Consider the following 17,830-nt stretch of genomic DNA (forward strand, 5'->3'; position numbering starts at 1 on the left):
GCCCAGGAGTTATGTGCTGTCCCCATGACACGTGTAAGCCCACAGCAATCCCATGGATCTCTTCCAGGCGCAGGGATTTCTGTTCCCTGCTCTCAGTATCCATGTGCCACGGCCACACTAGAAAAAGCCCCCTGTGCTTTCCACGGGAGCCAGGGGAGCAACGTGCAACCCCTTCTTGGCAGGGTTTGGGGAGGGGCTGGTGAATTTAAAAACCACACCGTGCCCTAACCCTGCATCCCTGGGATACCGAAACGGGAATAAAACCCTCCATCCCTGCCCGCTGAGCACAGTCCACTGACAGATCCTGCCTCGCATATCAACGGCGTGTGACAAGTTACAATATTAGCGATGAGAACACTAATTACCACGGACGGGTTATTTATTTGTCTGCTCACTCAGAATGTACAGGAGGGGGGGAAAAGCCTTCAACATTTACAAGAAAGCAATTAGGGCAGCAAATGGATTATTTCTCTTTAAACCTATGAGAAAATGTTCAGTGCATATTTCCTCTCTAATTTGTCTGCACTCAAGGATCTATTTTTGGAAGTCTCCCTAGACTGTATTGTAGCACCACATGTACTGTAATGGCATTTTAATTAGCCCAGAGAGCTGGAAGATGCACTCTGCATCCCAAAGAGAAGCAGCCTAACAAAATGAGAGCATCCTTCCCTTCCCTTCTTGGAGATTTATAGCCTCTATCAACCCCAAATACCAATTATGGCTGGAACTGACTGTGACTGCTACAAAAACCCACCCAGCCTCTGGAACTCAAACACAAACCCAGGATTTGAGCACTATTTACTCAGACTGTAAAGGTGGATGGTAAAAATAAAATGCTGCAGGCAGAAGGGGGAGAGAAGGAGAGGAGACAATTAAAATAAAAAGACGGATCTCTTAGAGTTGGGCTCTAAACATGTTCAGGTTTGGCCTGCAAGTGTTATCAAAACAGCCATTTAGATCAGAGTTAATCCAATCCTGTTCAGCTGCGGTTGTTTGGGGTATTTTTTCATTATTATGATTACTACAACTACATCTGAAATTCCAGTGAGCCACCTTGCACTGCCAGCAAGTGACACAACACATCCCCATCCCCAGCACTGCCTGTACATAGATTTAACTGGCCATAATTCTGATTGCCTGCTTTGGGTGCAGCAGAAACTGGGTCAGGCTGGTGTCCATCCTAGCTACAGAAGAGGCTGGCACATCTGGAATCACAAACCTCCTCCAATCCCTTGACAACTCAGATTTATCCAGAGACATTCCTATGTCCAGGTGTGAGGTGGGACGTTCCCCCAGAGCCAACAGACCCCACAGCACCCCACAACTGAGAGCCAGGATGGCTTTCAAGCTTTCTTTTGCATTCAGATCCACGGGAATATCTCCCAAGAATCTGAAGATACTCAGGCATAACCTCAACAAGAGCCTGGTCCTGCTTTCCTACCCCGAACCTGGAAAGATAAATCCAACAGGTCCCACTTTGGTTGACAGCAAGGTAAAAGCAATCAAAAATAAAAACCTTGGAGCAACCTGGCAGAGTGGAAGGTGTCCCTGCCTATGGCAGGGGGTGGGACTGGATGAGTTTTAAGGTCCCTTCCGACCCAAACTATTCTGGGATTCTAATGCCCAGCAGCAGTTCATACAAAAAGCACCTTTAATGTATTCCTAGGAAGTTATCCCAGAAGCCAAAATACCCAAGAAGTGTTAAACCAGGAAACTGTGGCCCCCAAGGTGTTGACAGACTAATATCCAAATGACAAGACACTGCTTTTCAAATGCCAAGCCCTGAAAGGATTGTGTTCCACTTCCCAGGCCGTTATTTTCCTTAATTCCTGGCAGTGGGAGGACAAAGCAACTCCTACTAAACATGACAATCTTCAGTCTCTCCAGCAGACTCTGGTGACTTCATCCACCCAGAACTTAAAAGATGTGTCATTCTGGAAATCCATGGGAATAAAATCATCCTTTCCACGTAAATGCAAGGGATGTGAGGTGTGGAATAACCCATCCATGGGATCAGAGAGATAATGCTCCCTGCACGTGGCCCTGATGGAATTACAGCAAGAAGGAAGAGCTGCCCCATTCCAGAAGATTTGCTTCCCCCTTTGGGCAAGGAGAGGCAGAACCCCCCACAGCCAACCTTTCCACTGCCCCCCAGGCAGAGAATCCAGGGAAGAAACAATAAAATACAAAGGAAAAATTACCCCATTAAAGGAAGAGAATGCATATCACACTTTTAGGGGGTGCTTTTCCTTTTTAAGCCAAAAATGCCCATCTTTAATGCTGAGTTTCACTCCATTTCTCTACAGCCAGTTTCAAAATCAGCCTGTTCAGTGCATGGAAAATAAAGGCCAAGTCCAATTAGGGCCAAGCTCAAGCACAGGGAGCAGGAGAGGCCACATCTCGATCCCATGTCCCACCCTGGCAGCTCAGAGAGGGCTCAGAATCCACCAAGGAACCCCCCTGCTCCCACCCAACACCCACCTGGCAAAGGCAGCCTCTCCCAGAGAAGCGTGGAGCACCAGGATTCCCAGCGGTTCCCAAAAGTGCTCTGGAGCTGCTCAGGCTCCTCCAAGCTCCCGGTCCCGCTGCAGTTCCACCTCTCCAGTGCCAGGCAGGAAAGGCTGACATCTGATTCCACCCTCCCAGCACCGCCCAGCCAGTGACATTCCCAGGCACAGAGCTCTGTCCCAGCCAGTGACATTCCCAGGCACAGAGCTCTGTCCCAGCCAGTGACATTCCCAGGCACAGAGCTCTGTCCCAAGCCGAGCTCGCCCCACCACATCCCCCAGCCTCTCTTCCTGGCCAGTGTCAGCAGCTCTCTGCTGGTGGGTGTCCAACACCTCCCCAGGGGTTCCACTCCCACCATTCCCACCGTGCCCCTGTCTCCCAGAGTGCTGGGAGACTCCCGCTCTGCAGGATCCAAGATGTCCTGATGTTAAACCCATGGCAGGTGAGGTGCTGCAGGCAAAGTCAACCTGGGACTTGCACAGCACTCCCCTGTTATCCCAGTCCTACCAACACCAGGCAGCAGGAAAAATGTCCCAGCCTACCTGTTGCTGACCTAATTCCTTGACCACAGGGTTGGAGCCCCTCTGCCACGGAGCCAGGCTGGGAAAGCTGGGGGGGTTCCCCTGGAGAAGAGAAGGATCCAGGGAGAGCTGAGAGCCCCTTGCAGGGCCTAAAGGGGCTCCAGGAAAGCTGGAGAGGGACTGGGGACAAGGGATGGAGGGACAGGGAATGGTTTCCCAGTGCCAGAGGGCAGGGTTAGATGGGATATTGGGAAGGAATTCCTGGCTGGGAGGGTGGGGAGGGTCTGAGATGAATTCCCAGAAAAGCTGTGGCTGCCCCATCCCTGGAAGTGTCCAAGTTGGATGGGGCTTGGAGCAACCTGGGCTAGTGGAAGGTGTCCCTGCCCATGGCAGGGGGTGGAATGGGATGAGCTTTAAGGTCCCTTCCAACCCAAACCATCCAGGGATTCCAAGATTCCATAATCCCTGCCATTATCTCCCAGCTTTACCTTGTCCATATATTTCATCTTCCTGTCCATTCTGTGCAGATTTCTAAAATCTGGCCTTCAGATATTTTTAAATGCTGGATAAAAAAACAGACTATCATTTCAAAGCATCTAAAAGTAGATTCCACTTTCACAGACTCGGTGGAGCAGCAATTTCCCCACTTGCTCCGAAGCAGCCGAGACTCCGCTGTTCAGAACTATAAATATATTCATGGATATTTTCCCTGGCACGAAGCACTTCAGTTTTAAAGGCAAGAGATTCATCAACTCTTCTGGAGAGCTCCATCCTCACTGCTTTGATTCTGTCAGTGAGCACAGGCTCCTGGCAGGAGTGGAGGAGGGCACAATCTGCCACCATCTGCAGGGTGCAATCCATCGGAAAAGGTGACTGTCCTCAAGAAATTAGCACAGCCCAAGCGTTTAACTTCCCTCTGGAATGTTATGTTCAACCAACAGGCTCTTTCCAGAGCCATTCTGCAAAATGTTCCCATTCCCTGCGTGGTGTTGTGTTTTTTTTTTTTCTTTGAAGTTTTAATGTAGTCTTTTATCCAAAGTGGGTAAAATTTTCCATCCTTCCTGGGAGCATTCCACAATCCCAGCTAAATATTTCTACAGGAGATCAGTGTTATCAACGTGAGGAGCTTAATCTGCTGAGACAGATCCCCTGAACTTCAGCACACTAAAGAAAGCCCCCCCCAGGGCTGCCTCTGCCGCTGGCACCCGGCCATTTCCCAATCACCCACTATTCAGAGCCCACGGATTCCCATTGGATGGCTCCAAACTCACAGCCACAGTGCCCCTTTAGCCCAGCCGCAGATTTCAGGAGGTTTTTCAGAACTGATTGCTGATACAAGTATGAAGTGAGGGAAAAGGAAGAAAAGCCACCTTGAAATTATCCCCAATTGTCAGCAGCAGGAGAGCAACGGAGCACATTTCCGAGGCAGGAGAGAAGGTTCAATAACCTGCTTAATTTTCCCTTCTCTCCAGAATGAATAAACTGTCAGGAAGAAATCCAGCTGAAAGATAGCCTGGCTCTTCCACAGCTTCAAAGGAGGCTCCAGCTCCTGCCCACACGCTCCCAGGACATGCTGTTCAAGCTAAAGAGACACCACGGGAAGGAAAGGCTCCGAGAGGGAACAAACTGTGTGTTACAGGAACCAAAGAGCCTGTATTTCCTTCCTTGCCCCAGTCCTGCTGGCTCACACGCTAAATAACACTCACCCACCAAAGGGATTCTTCAGGAAGGGAATGGTCACGGCCCCAAAGCTGCCAGAGCTCCAAGAGGGTTTGGATAACACCTTAAGGGATGTTGGGGTGTCCTGGGCAGCGGCCAGGAGCTGGACTGGATGGTCCTTGTGGGTCCCTTCCAGCCCAGGAGATTCCATGACCCTGTGAACCATTTCCAAAGCAGGCTGCATCCAAAGGCTCCGATCCTTTCCACTCCAGAAAAAGGGAAGTGATAATAATTACTCAGCAACTCATGACACCAATGCTAAACCCAATAAAAATTCCTGGATGAAGCAGAGGGCAGGGAGAAAACAGGCAAAGGAAAACTGATGCTTGGAGCCTTCCCTGGACATTGCTGGCCATGGGAACCATCCAGGACTTCACTACTCAGCTGCAGCTCCTTGAGCACATGGCAGAGTTGGAAGGAGCAGAGGAAAAAAGGGGGAATTTTTCGTTGAGGAAAATAAATACAGAGACATGGAAACAGCAAATGGATCAGGGCTCAGGTTTATGGAGCTGCTGGGTCCCAGGTGGCTCCCAGACTCCAAGGCTTCCAGCCCCAACCTTTCACATGCTCCATCGAGCCTTTCTGCTACAAGACAAGAGAGGAAATACTGAGGGAGAACCCCACAGAGGCGAACAAAATCTTTCAGGGATCTGAGAAAACTTCCAGTTGAAGGCAAAAACCAAACAGCAGGATCAGGGAAGCTGGACAGGACACGTCTGCTTCACACACAGCTTCTGGGAGACCTACAGCTTGAGCAGGACCCTGGGAAGGCTCCTCCACCTCCCTGCTGTCCCCAGCATTCCCCAGGGTGCACCAGGACAACACAGCCAGAAACAACAGCTCCACATCTCCATCCCCCAGGTATCCCAGGAAGCACACCTCCCCTCTTCCCCAGGGCTGGAATTACGCAGGCCAGTGCCATCTGTTCAGACCCAGATCCCTGTGTTCTCACCTTAAGAACTGCCCCATCCTGGGGAGAGCAGCCTGTTCCCTTATCCCTGGGGGAAAAAATTTCATCCTGAGAGCTTGGATTTAAACAGATATTTGGAGTTCAGCAGGAAAGGACCCATTTCAGCTCATCCCTCTGGACTGGGCTCGGAGCCAGCAGCCAACCCACCCTGCACAGCCTCAGCAGCTCTGCCTTCCCAAGAATCCTGGAACCATCAGAGGGGTTGGGTTGGAAGGGACCCTAAGGATCATCTCATTCCACCCCCTGCCATGGGCAGGGACACCTTCCACCAGCCCAGGTTGCTCCAAGCCCCATCCAACCTGGCCTGGGACACTTCCAAGGATGGGGCAGCCACAGCTTCTCTGGGAATTCCATTCCAAGGTCTCACCACCCTCACAGGGAAGAATTTCTTCCCAATATCCAACCTAACCCCACCCTCTGTCAGGGCAGAAAACTCATCCTCACACATTGTCCCATCTCCACATCCAAGCCTGTTACTGCAACAGCATCAAATCTGCTGCTCACCAGTGACAATTCCTTTTGGTCCAACATTTTAAGGATCACAGACAAAGCACCAATCTCAGGGTATTACACACCAAGCACCCCCAAAGTTATTCACATCCAGAGGTGAGAATCCTTTCCCAACATGCTAATTCAGGAGGCGCAAACCAGAAGTGCAGAGAGTGCCCACCAAAGGGCAGCTGCTTAACCAAAATCACCAGGTAAGGTCTGAAACAAGCCTAGAAGTGCACAAATAAACTGCAATTAAAGCAAAGGACTTTGAAACCGCTCCTGACCAAATTCTGGGAGCAGTCCAAGGTTCACCAGGGGCTCTCCCAGCTCACGCCAAAGCTGTGGCAGATCTTCCCAGGGCTATGGAGGGCCCTGTTCAGGTGTTGGGCAGATTTCACAGCAGGAAAAGCATCACTTGTCCCACCTCACATCCTCTGAAGGTCAAGGAGATCCCGAGCACTCGACCTTCTTGTAAAGAACATTCCCTGCCCCAGGCCCAGGTTGCTCCACTCCCTGGAATGAGGCTTTCCAGCTGGCTTCCAGATTCTCCCCTCTAACAGGAGGCACGATTTTACCTGCTGGCCACCAGGGAAGGCGCCAGGAACTCCTCCAAGGAAGAAATGTTAATGGGAAGGGAAAGCAGAGCTACAGCAAGAAGCAGCTGAAGAGGCACAAGGCCTCCAGAGGTGTTTTGAGGATGCCCCAAGCAGCGTGTTCCTTAAAATTATCCTCCAGGGACCTTGGCATTTTACCCTCGAAGTTACACAGGTTCATCCTGAGTGTTTCCAGCTGGGATTCATTCACTCAGAGGACAGCTCCCAACACCTCCCTTCATTCACTTTGATGATGGAAAGCAACAGAAAGCTCCAACAGAGGAAAATCCCCCCCAGTGCCCCCAGAAAGGTACAACCCACAACTCCCTCCCACTCAGAATTTCCCTTTTTTCCCCTGTTCTGTTGGAAATAAGGGGTTAACACAAGCTGAAATGCTCATGGAATACACAATGCTTTTGCCTTGCCACACTGGCTCATTATTCCACGGTGATCTAACCTAGTAATAGTAGATAATACCAGAATGTGGATTTGCTTTAGTGAAAGCATTTGAAATGGCATTAAACACAGGGACAGGAGGGTGGCACGTTACTGAATGAAAACCTCCCATTCCTGGGGTGGAGAGGAGCAACTCCTGTTTCCAAGCCAAGGAGAAGCGAGTCCACCTTTCCATGAGGCCAACCCAAAACACCAGAGCCATTCAGGTTGGAAAAGCCCTCCAGGATCCCCAAGTCCAACCATTAGCCAGCACCAGCACCGTGTTCAGCACTAACCCCTGTCCCCAGGTGCCACATCCACACGGCTTTGGAACCCCTCCCGGGATGGGGACTGCACCACTGACTGCCCTGGGCAGCCCCTGCCAAGGCCTGATCACCCTTTCCAGCAAGAAATTTTCCCAATATCCAACCTGACCCTCCCCTGGCACAGCTGGAGGCCGTTCCCTCTCCTCCTGTCCCTTGTTCCCTGGGAGCAGAGCCCGACCCCCCCCGGCTCCCCCCTCCTGTCAGGGAGTTGCAGAGCCAGAAGGTCCCCCCTGAGCCTCCTTTTCCCCAGGCTGAGCCCCCCCAGCTCCTGCTGCTCCAGCCCCTTCCCAGCTCCGTTCTCTTCCCTGCACACACTCCAGCCCCTCCATGTCCTTCTTGTCCCGAGGGGCCAAAACTGCCCCCAGGATTCCAACAGGCATCGTCAAGGCTGGATGGACTTTGTGTATGTCCAAAATGATGTGACAAACAGCATAAAGGAAGTTTAAAAAGTGTATTAATGAGTATTATTGTCCTTCCTTTAGGGCACAGCAGCTTTTCCCCACAATGTACAGCCTCCCAGGGGAATAAACAGCCCCAAAGCACCCCCTGGGCTGCACCTGCAGCAGTGCCCGGATTGCCCAGCGCTCCAGGACTGCCTGGAGACACCACTGACACATCCTGAGGATCCTCAGGAGCTGGAACACCCAGGTGAGCTCTGAAATCCGGGAGGGTTTCTCAGATGACTGCATGATGAAATATTTTTGCGTGTTACAAAAGGAAACAAATGTTCTAAACCTTCTTCTGCGGAGGACTCCAAATATAACGGTGGGTTTGGGTTGGAAGGACCTTAAAGCTCATCCCATCTCACCCCCTGCCATGGGCAGGGACACCTTCCACTAGCCCAGGGTGCTCCAAGCCCCATCCAACCTGGCCTTGGACACTTCCAGGGATCCAGGGGCAGCCACAGCTTCTCTGGGCAACCTGTGCCAGGGCCTCACCACCCTCACAGCCAGGAATTCCTTCCCAATATCCCATCTAACCCTGCCCTCTGGCAGTGGGAAGCCATTCCCTGTGTCCTGTCCCTCCATCCCTTGTCCCCAGTCCCTCTCCAGCTCTCCTGGAGCCCCTTTAGACACTGGAATGGGCTCCAAGGTCTCCCTGGAGCCTTCTCTTCTCCAGGCTGACCAACTCAATTGTCCATGCGCCATCAGATGTCTTAAGCTGCCCTACAGGTCTTCCCAACCCTCTTCTCCCAAAAAACCACCATAATCCCCACATCCTCCAACACAACCAGGAAAATAAAACCCACAGCTAAGTAAAACAAGGGCCAAGAGTTGCAAGGAGCAGAATCAGCCACTTGTACCGACAGCGGCGCTGAGAAGGGCCATCGTTCTCAGTGAGCAAAAATCCATGAAAAAAGCAAAAAAAAAGCCTTGCTTTCTCATTTTTAAGTCATTTCTCTGTTATGTCGGGGTTTTTTGATAACAAATCAATAATGATAAATCAAAATGTGCTCAGCCTAGAGAAAAGGAGGCTCAGGGGGGACCTTCTCACCCTCTGCAACTCCCTGACAGGAGGGGGGAACCGGGGGGAATTCGGGCTCTGCTCCCAGGGAACAAGGGACAGGATCCTTGTTAGGATCCTCAAGCTGTGCCAGGGGAGGTTTATTTTGGATACTGGGGAAAATTTCTTCCTGGAAAGGGTGGTCAGGCACTGGCAGGGGCTGCCCAGGGTGGTGGTGGAGTCCCCATCCCTGGAGGTGTCCAAACAACACATGGATGTGGTATCTGAGGACAGGGGTTTGTGCTGCCTGTTGGACTTGATGGCCTTAAAGGGCTTTTCCAACTTTAATTCCATGATTTAGGAAAGCCTCAAAAGTGATTCAAGCCTTCTTGGGGTGGCAGGGAAGCTTGAGATCAGCAAATTTTAATTGGGAGCTGCTACAAAAAGCATCCAGAACCCTCTCCCATTGCTGCTCCAGGGATTGTTTGTGTCAGGAAAAGACAACCCTGGGTTACTCTGCTGCACAGCCCGGGAGAGGAAAAGGCTCTGAGCTGGCCAAAATCAGCCAGGCTGTTCCAAGCCAGTGATCCTGTGCCTCCAGAGCTGCTGCTCTCCCAAGGAGGGCTCTCTGGGGAGGAGGCACATGCTGCTTGGAGTTAGGAATTAATGTCTTTAAGGAATATTTTTAATTCATAACAGGCTTGAATTCTCTCTTTAAATGACTATCAAAGTCATGCCTTTTTCTTCATAATGCCTTTCCAAATCCATATTATATACATGGAAAATCATTGAATAGAAGGCTTGATATACAGAAAACAACATTATCCCATCCCTGGAAGTGTCCGGGGCCAGGCTGGACAGGGCCTGGAGCAACCTGGGATAATGGAAAGTGTCCCTGCCCATGGCAGGGGGTGGAATGGGATGAGCTCCAACCCAAATCGTTCTGTGACTCTGTGATGACCTCATCAATTAACACATTGATATCAATGTGTGTCTATGTATGGATTCTATGCATTTATCCATATAATTGGTGGCCTAATACAACAATATCCTCCATCAGTTGGCCTGAACAGCAGGCTCAGCATGTCCAGTAACTACAACACATCCCAAAAACCAGTGAGAGAAGTTAACAGTGGTATTAAGAGGACCTGAATTTCTCTGGAGATGTTTCAGCTGGAAATGCCTTTCTGAAAGCTTTATCCTCCTCTCTTCCAGGGTGGCAAAGAGTGACTGGAATCAGCAGCTTCCTTAGACAGTGTGGCCCTGGTTTCCCACTACACAACTGCCTCCCTGCTTACTGGTGGCACTGGTGACACTGGTGGCCTCTGCCTGCAGCACAGTTCGAGCCCTGCACAGCCTATGGGAGAAAATCCCAAGGTGGACCCCAAATGCAGGTGAACAGCCCTGAAACGGCCCACAGAAGAACTCAAACTGAGGCAGGGGAAGGAGGGCACAGGGGCTGCTCTCCCATCACGTTTGGGGAGCTCATCCCTGCCTCTGGAACCACCATACAGGACACAGTCCTTGCTCCAGAGCCTGGAAGGAACCAGGCAGCTCCCAGTGGTCCTGGCAGCACCTTTCACTTTTCACTTCTAGCTTAGCTCATGCCCTGCAACGATTTAAACACCTTCAGGATGAGCTTTTCTCCTCGTGCCAAGGAGAAAGCCGTGAGCAGGGAGGTGGGATCTGAGGATGAGGAAGCTGGCAGTGGATAAGCAGAAGGAGTAAGGCAGGGGAAGAGGAGCCTGCTGGTGTGTCCCACACTCCAAGGCATTCACCACTAACTAAATGCTCATCTTCCCAGTTTCTCACTCCCTGGAACTAGTGCACATTGTTATCCCAAACATCCCTGGATGTTATTTACAATCAGGAACTGCCATGATTACAAACTTTGCTAAATAGCAAATTTCTCCATCAGCTTTGTCCACATCCTCCAGTGTTTTACACCAACAGCTATTTTTGGGTTCCTTTCCCCCAGCCACTGCTGGAAAATCCATCCCTGTCCACGGAATCACACACAGCTGCCTTTTGCTGGTGCAAGTGCATCCGGAGGCAGCGCTGCGCTGACATTCCCATCAAACCAGCAGTGCCAATCAATCCATGGCCTCCCAGGAAAATCAATCCTGACCCACATTTCAACACTCCTAAGGCCCAGCCAGCAGGAATTGTTCATCCTTTGTGCACCACGAGCAAAGGAGCAGCTGAAAACACTCGACACTCGTCAATGCTGTGACTCCAGGGAGATTCCCTGGGGATGGTTTTTCCCTCCATGGATTGGAAATGCATCAAGGCAAAGCTGATCCTGCAATCACTGCAGGGCTCTACAAGGACTCATCCAAACCAAAACCTTTCACAGAACCACAGAATATCCTGAGTTGGAAGGGACCCACAAGGATCATCTCTTGTTCCACCCCCTGCCATGGGCAGAGACACCTTCCACTAGCCTACATTGCCTGTCCAAGCCCAACCTGGCCTTGGACACTTCCAGGGATGGGGAAATTATTGATAGATCATCCAGTCTAACTCCTGGCCCTGCCCAGGACACCCCAACAATCCCACCCTGTCCCTGAGGGCGTTCTCCAAACCCTCCTGGAGCTCTGGCAGCCTTGGTGCTGTGCCCACTGCCCTGGGGAGCCTGGGCAGTGCCAACCACCCTCTGGGGGAAGAACCTTTGCCTGAGATCCAACCTAAACCTCCTGACTCAGCTCCAGCTGTTCCCTGGGGTCCTGTCCCTGGCCAGAGACAGCCTTTGGACAGTCTTCCAGACAAGAGCAGTGAGCTCCCCCAGGAAGGACCTGTGGAACACAACTCAACTCAAGGCACCTTTGGCCAACAGGAAAACCCCTGGAACTGCCGCTTCCCCAGGTATTACCTCGCTGCTGGGATCCCTCAGGCGAAGAAAGTGGACACAAAGACCTCCCACCTTTCTCCTGGCCACAAATCCTGTGGTTTGATCCCTCTCTGCTCTGAAGTCACAGAGTAACACCAGTAAATCCTCACTGCTTTCCCTCCAACTCCTCCTCGGTACCCAAGGCATCTCCTCGAACCGTTTTCTTCGAACACATTGTTCTCCAGCCATGCTTTAAAATCCAGTGGTGTCCCTGCATCCCTGTCATCCTGTTCTCCTGTCTCTGGAATACGTGAGCTTTGACCTTTTCAGGTTTACATTCCCAGCCTTCAGAACCCTTGAGTGCTTTGCTACAGAGACAAAAAACGAACCAGAGGAATTTCTGGAATGGTGACTGGACTACTGATGTTTCCTAAGGCAGAACACACACTGCTTCTATTCCAGCTTCCTAATTCCCTGGTAAACAAGAGAAAATTGAATGACAAAAGAGCCCTAAGGAGCTGGAATCTTCAGAAAGATGGGAAACAGACTTCCAGGGCTGCCCACACAAGCGAAGAAGTTTCCAAGGGTAGCACAAACAATGCTCCAAATGAGGAATGCAGCAGTAAGAAAAAAATATGCAGCCCAGCAACTGGATTTCCAAGTGAAGGAAAGCCAGGCAATCACTTCCCAAGGCATCCCACCATGGATCCAGCCTCACGTTTCTCCTTTTCCTTTGTGCTGTAAATGCCAGACTGATTTTCCTGCTGTCCCTAATTTTCACAGATCCCTTCCACCCAGCTGCCTCAGCACCACACAGAGCCACGGTGTTCCCAGGCTGTGGGAAGCCCCAGCCTGGAGCAGCCCTTCCTCGCCACTGCCAGCTCCGAGAGGGAGGCATGCATGCTCTTCCCGACACATCCACCACTCACAACACCCCCTCAGGCCCCAAAATTCTGCATTTTATAAGGGCATGGAGGGACAGGACACAGGGAATGGCTTCCCACTGCCAGAGGGCAGGGTTAGATGGGATATCGGGATGAAATTCTCCCCTGGGAGGGAGGTGAGGGGCTGGGATGGAATTCCCAGAGAAGCTGTGGCTGCCCCATCCCTGGAATTGCCCAAGGCCAGGTTGGATGGGGCTTGGAGCAACCTGGGCTAGTGGAAGGTGTCCCTGCCCATGGCAGGGGGTGGGATGAGATGCTCTTTAAGGTCCCTTCCAACCCAAACCATTCCATGCTCCAGCCCCTTCCCCGCACACGCTCCAGCCCCTCAGCGTCTTCCCTGGCATGAGGGGCCCAGAGCTGATCCCAGGATTCCAGGTGTGCCCTCAGGCTCAGCTTCGGTGGCTCTGGGAGGGGCTCTCAATCTCTCCTTAGGCCTGGTTCCCTAAACACACACCAAACCAGGAATAAAACCACCCAAGGCAAAGCTTTTTCCATGAGAAGCACAATCCAGGGGGTTTATTACACACCTCAAATTATCATCAGCCCTCAAAAGTAGCTCCTACATATAAAAACCATCACAAAGGACTTAGGAGGTAGGAACACAGATCCATGAGCCACAGCTTCTCTGGGCAACCTGTGCCAGGCCTCACTCCCCTCACAGGAAAGGATTTATCATCTAAACCTTCCCTCCTTCACCTTAAGGCCATTCCTCCTTGTCCCATCACTCCAAGCCTTTGTGAAAAGCCTCCTTTTCCTTCCCCATCTCGCTCCTGCCTGCCATTCCTGCCTCTGGGATAACTTCTGGATTGAAGCAAAGCAACTGTGCCTGCAGACCAGCAAGGGGATTCAATAAAATCAAAGCAAATAACAATATATCAAAAACCCCACAGAAGAGACTCTAATACAAATGAAGACCCATATTTTGAGGCACCAGGAACAAGTCAAAGTTAAGTTTATATTTCCAGAGGACCAAGATTTTGCAGAACTTCTCAAAACCAAACAATTTTCACCTGAAGTCAAAGTTTGGTTGCAGACACTGCTCAGAGCTCAAGGAGCATTTGGACAACACTCCGAGGCACAGGGTGGGATTGTTGGGGTGTCAGAGCTGGACAGGATGATGCTTGTGGGTCCCTTCCAACTCAGGATATTCTGTGATTCTCCTTTCCCCCATTTCTGTCTGCCCAGCCCCTGGATCAGGGAGCCAGGCTCCAGATCCACTCCAAAAGCACTTCAGGGCTCCACTGCCTAAGGGTAAAAAGGTTTTTGAAGCATCTGTAGTTATTGAATCAAACTGAACATCACTTACTAAAGCAGCACAAAACAGGAGGTGCTGCCCTGTGGATTCTGTGTTAATATCGACACTTTCGAGCTCAGGAGCATTACTTATAAAGAGTTTAAAAACAGAGGAAAACACAACATGAAGATTTTTTTTTTTGTTGTGAAACCTTTAAAAAATGGAAGAGCCAGTCAAGGACTCAGAAACTGGGGAAGAAAAGCAAAAACATCTCAAAAACCTTCTAAATGCAGTCCTAGGTTCCAGAACGACAGCATCCCAGAGTATTCACCAGTTTCCACTCAAGTCGAGCTAATAGAAAGTCTGAACTTTAATTTCCACTGAATTACTGCCAAAAGCTTGCCTTCAGTTTAGGGTGGAAAAAGTCTTCTCCCTCCTGCTTTTTCAGCTTGTTCAGGACACACAGTCAGGAAAGGAGATTTTCACATGGGTCTGGAATAACAGGACAAGGGGGAATGGCTTTCCACTGGCAGAGGGCAGGGTTAGATGGGATATTGGGAAGGAATTTCTGGCTGTCAGGGTGGGGAGGCCCTGGCACAGGTTGCCCAGAGAAGCTGTGGCTGCCCCTGGATCCCTGGAAGTGTCCAAGGCCAGGTTGGATGGGGCTTGGAGCAACCTGAGGGGTGGAACTGGATGATCTTTAAGGTCCCTCCAACCCAAACCATTCCATGAGGTGAAGCACAAAGAGGGTGCCAAAATCAAGCATGGTTTGATTGATCACAGCTTTCCCTTGGATCTGGGTCCTCTCAGGAGGGCTGGTTTCCTCCTCAGCACAACTTTATGCCTCTCCCACGCCCCAGGCCACAAGCCATCACAAAATCCAGGCACAAACCTGAGGCATTCCCTACTGTTCCCACATTCCCAAACTGAAGCTTGCCCAGGTAGGAGACATTTGGAGATGGAGCACTGAGTGGGGCACTCACAGTCCTAAAAACACCCAGCTCGGTGCTGGGCTGGCTTTTAGGGCCTCCCTTCCCTAAGCCCAAGCACAGTCTGGTGTCTTCAAAGCCTTTTAGAACTCACTGCCCTTCTCTTCAGTCTGAGCCTCAGCTGCAGCCATTCCCCAATTTCGAAATGTTCACAAACCAAAGGTCAGGAGGGGCTTCCAAACAGCTCAGTCCCAAAGTGACCATTGAGCTTTCCAGCCCCAGGAACCCCTGGGCAGGGAGGCAACAGCATCACTCTGGCACATCCCCAACTCATCTGGGCTTAGGCCATATTCCTGAGGTTTGGGCAGCCTGGAAAAGCAAGAGGAGGTGGCCAAGTATCCATGAAAACACTGGAGATTAGGCTTGTCAGCCACAGACCTGCACGACCAGAGAGGCGGAAGGTGCAAGAATCCACACGGGTGCTTCATTAAACAACTGGAATTTGTTACATATCCCACAAACCAGAGGAAAATTCCTGCCCTAGGGATCCAGCTGACTCCACAGGACTTTTCTGTCCTGTCTCCCACCCCAGCCAGGCTGGGGAAGGGTTCCTAAACACCAAAGGGCACCTGAATGCTGCACTTTTTGCCTTGTACCAAAGTCATGACTGCAGGTGCTTGTCAGTGATAAAACACAAGGACACAACAGGTATCCCTCCTTTAAGTTGTCCTGCTCAAGCAAAGGAAAACAGGATGTCACCTAAAAGCCTCGAGAAAGGAAAGTCACACTTCCTAAAGCCCCCCACCCAAACCCCTCCTCTGACACACCTTGAATCAGAGCCAAGATTCCAAACAGAGGAAAGACCTATTTCATAGAATCATAAAATCCTCAAGGTTGGAAAAGCCCTCTAAGACCACCAGGTCCAACCCCAAACCCAGCACTGCCAAGGCCAACACTCACCCATGAACCCACGTCCCACATCCCCAGGTTCTCTGAACCCCTCCAGGGATGGGGATTCCACCCTTTATGGAGTTATTTCCAGGGCTGGGTGCAACACGAGGAGTTAACAGACCATCATCTGCCCCTGTGCTGCATCTGCCACAGCCCCCTCTTCTTACAGCTCTTTGATTACCTTCTTTGGGAACTGAATGAGATAAGGATCAGCATCCTGACACTTGGAAATTAGCTCTTTTCCATGACTGTCAGAGCAGGAAAGCAGGAATTAATCCTCTAATTTCAGCCTGGAAAACAGTGAAAGCGAGTCCAGCGAAGAAAATAAAAATCATTTCTGTGTTTGGAGGGGGGGGGGGAAGTGTTTGGAAGAGCAGTGGCCTTATTATGCTGGCAAAGCTCCAGCCCATGAGATCAATGTTTTGATGAGCACAAGGACTGGTGCCAGAGGGGGACGGGAAGGAGGAGAAGAGGCTTCAATGAGCTGAAAGCATGGAGAGAGGAAGAGGCAGGGAAGTGGTTCGAGAATGAACTAGGTCAGGGGTGGGTTTAGGACAAGGGAAAGCAGGGAATGTTTGGACAGGAACATGGGAGTTAGGGAGGACCTCAGCTCCCGGCTGGGAAGGCTGGGAGGAGGGATGAAAGCAGGGAATGTGGTCGCTCACACTTGCAAGTGAAAGGAGGTGGGAAAAAAAGGAAAAGTATTTACAGTGGACCTGGATACAGCAAGACAAGCACCATCTGCCTAAGGCAGCTCCAAAGGGAGCCCACAAAACCTCCGCTGACTCCCAGAAAAAACAGCTTCCCATCCGTATTCAGGATCTCCTGGTGGGACCAGCACCTTCAGGCGAAGGGCAGAAAGACTCTTGTGGAGTTTGGTTGTTTCCTGGGCTCTTTTCACACCTCTCCCAAAGCCTTCCTGCACATCAGCAGCAGTGAGTCCTGTCCCACCCACCCCAAGGCTGAGTTTGCCAGAGGGATTTTATTTCTGGGCTCCGAGGTGGGAGCTGCATTCCGGCTCCACCACCGCCTGGCTCCTGATCCACAGTTTCTAGGTCAGGAACAATCACAGTATCACGGAATCTCCTGAGCTGCAAGGGAGATCAGCAAGTCCAACCTCTGGCCCCGCATAGGACACCCCAAAAATCTCAACAGGTGCCTGAGAGCATCATCCAAACTCTCCTTGAACAAGTTCGATTGAAATTCTCGTTGAAAAAAAAAACAAAACCCAAACCTAAACCTCACAAATAATTAAAGATAAAACCCGTATCCCTTTATATAAAAACACTTGGGAATAAACCCTGTGCTTACACAAAGAATCCTGCACAGAGGAGTTTCCTGAACACAGATCTGTACATTCCAAGATGTACAGACTCAGCATCCAGCGGGAGAAGGAAAAGAACAGCAACTTCCCACCTCTGGCTCAAACCACGGGCTCTCTCCCCCGAGTTTAAGCCCGGCCTATTGAACCCGGCTCGAGGCGGGGCCGCTCCAAGCAGCCTCTCGCACACTCGCCCGGGTCTTGTGTTCCAAACAGCGAACAAAGGCTGCCTTAAATGTGGTTTGATTGACGCAAATCAAGGGCTGAGCGGGTGATTCAGAGTTGTCAGAGCGGAACGCTCGCATAAAACCAGCCTTGGGACGGACTTGCTGATGCGCTACCGGGAGACTCAACCAGACCCCCCACGACAAGCCGGGGGTCTATTTACCAACTCCCTCCCCCCCCAAAAAAAGACATTTTGGATTTTCCTAGGCTGCAATAAATCTCCAGGCAGAAATGTGTAATTAGCATCGCGTTGTACTTCCCCACAGCTTGGCAGGAAGGATTAGTGTGTCAAACAATAATCATCCCAGCAGAGCTCTGGGATAACCCAGAGCCAGATCCCACCGAACTCCTGCTGTTTGACAGACGTGGGTTTTGACCTTTCCGTGCCC

General features: G+C 51.0%; 1 protein-coding gene across 8 annotated transcripts in view; it reads right to left on the reverse strand.

Moving 5' to 3' along the window:
- HDAC4 (histone deacetylase 4) overlaps positions 1–17,830 on the reverse strand; it is a 190,295-nt gene that overhangs the window by 116,256 nt on the left and 56,209 nt on the right. Inside the window, exon 1 of one of the 8 annotated variants that reach the window (XM_064660252.1) lies at positions 2,482–2,565. The exons of the other annotated variants lie outside the window; for them this stretch is intronic. The gene's annotated coding sequence lies outside the window, so the exon portion shown is untranslated. Of the gene's footprint in view, positions 1–2,481; positions 2,566–17,830 lie in introns of those variants that run through there. 8 annotated transcript variants of the gene reach the window in all.

Source organism: Pseudopipra pipra, chromosome 7 (assembly GCF_036250125.1).
Source record: "Pseudopipra pipra isolate bDixPip1 chromosome 7, bDixPip1.hap1, whole genome shotgun sequence".
In the NCBI taxonomy this organism is placed as follows: Eukaryota; Metazoa; Chordata; class Aves; order Passeriformes; family Pipridae; genus Pseudopipra; species Pseudopipra pipra.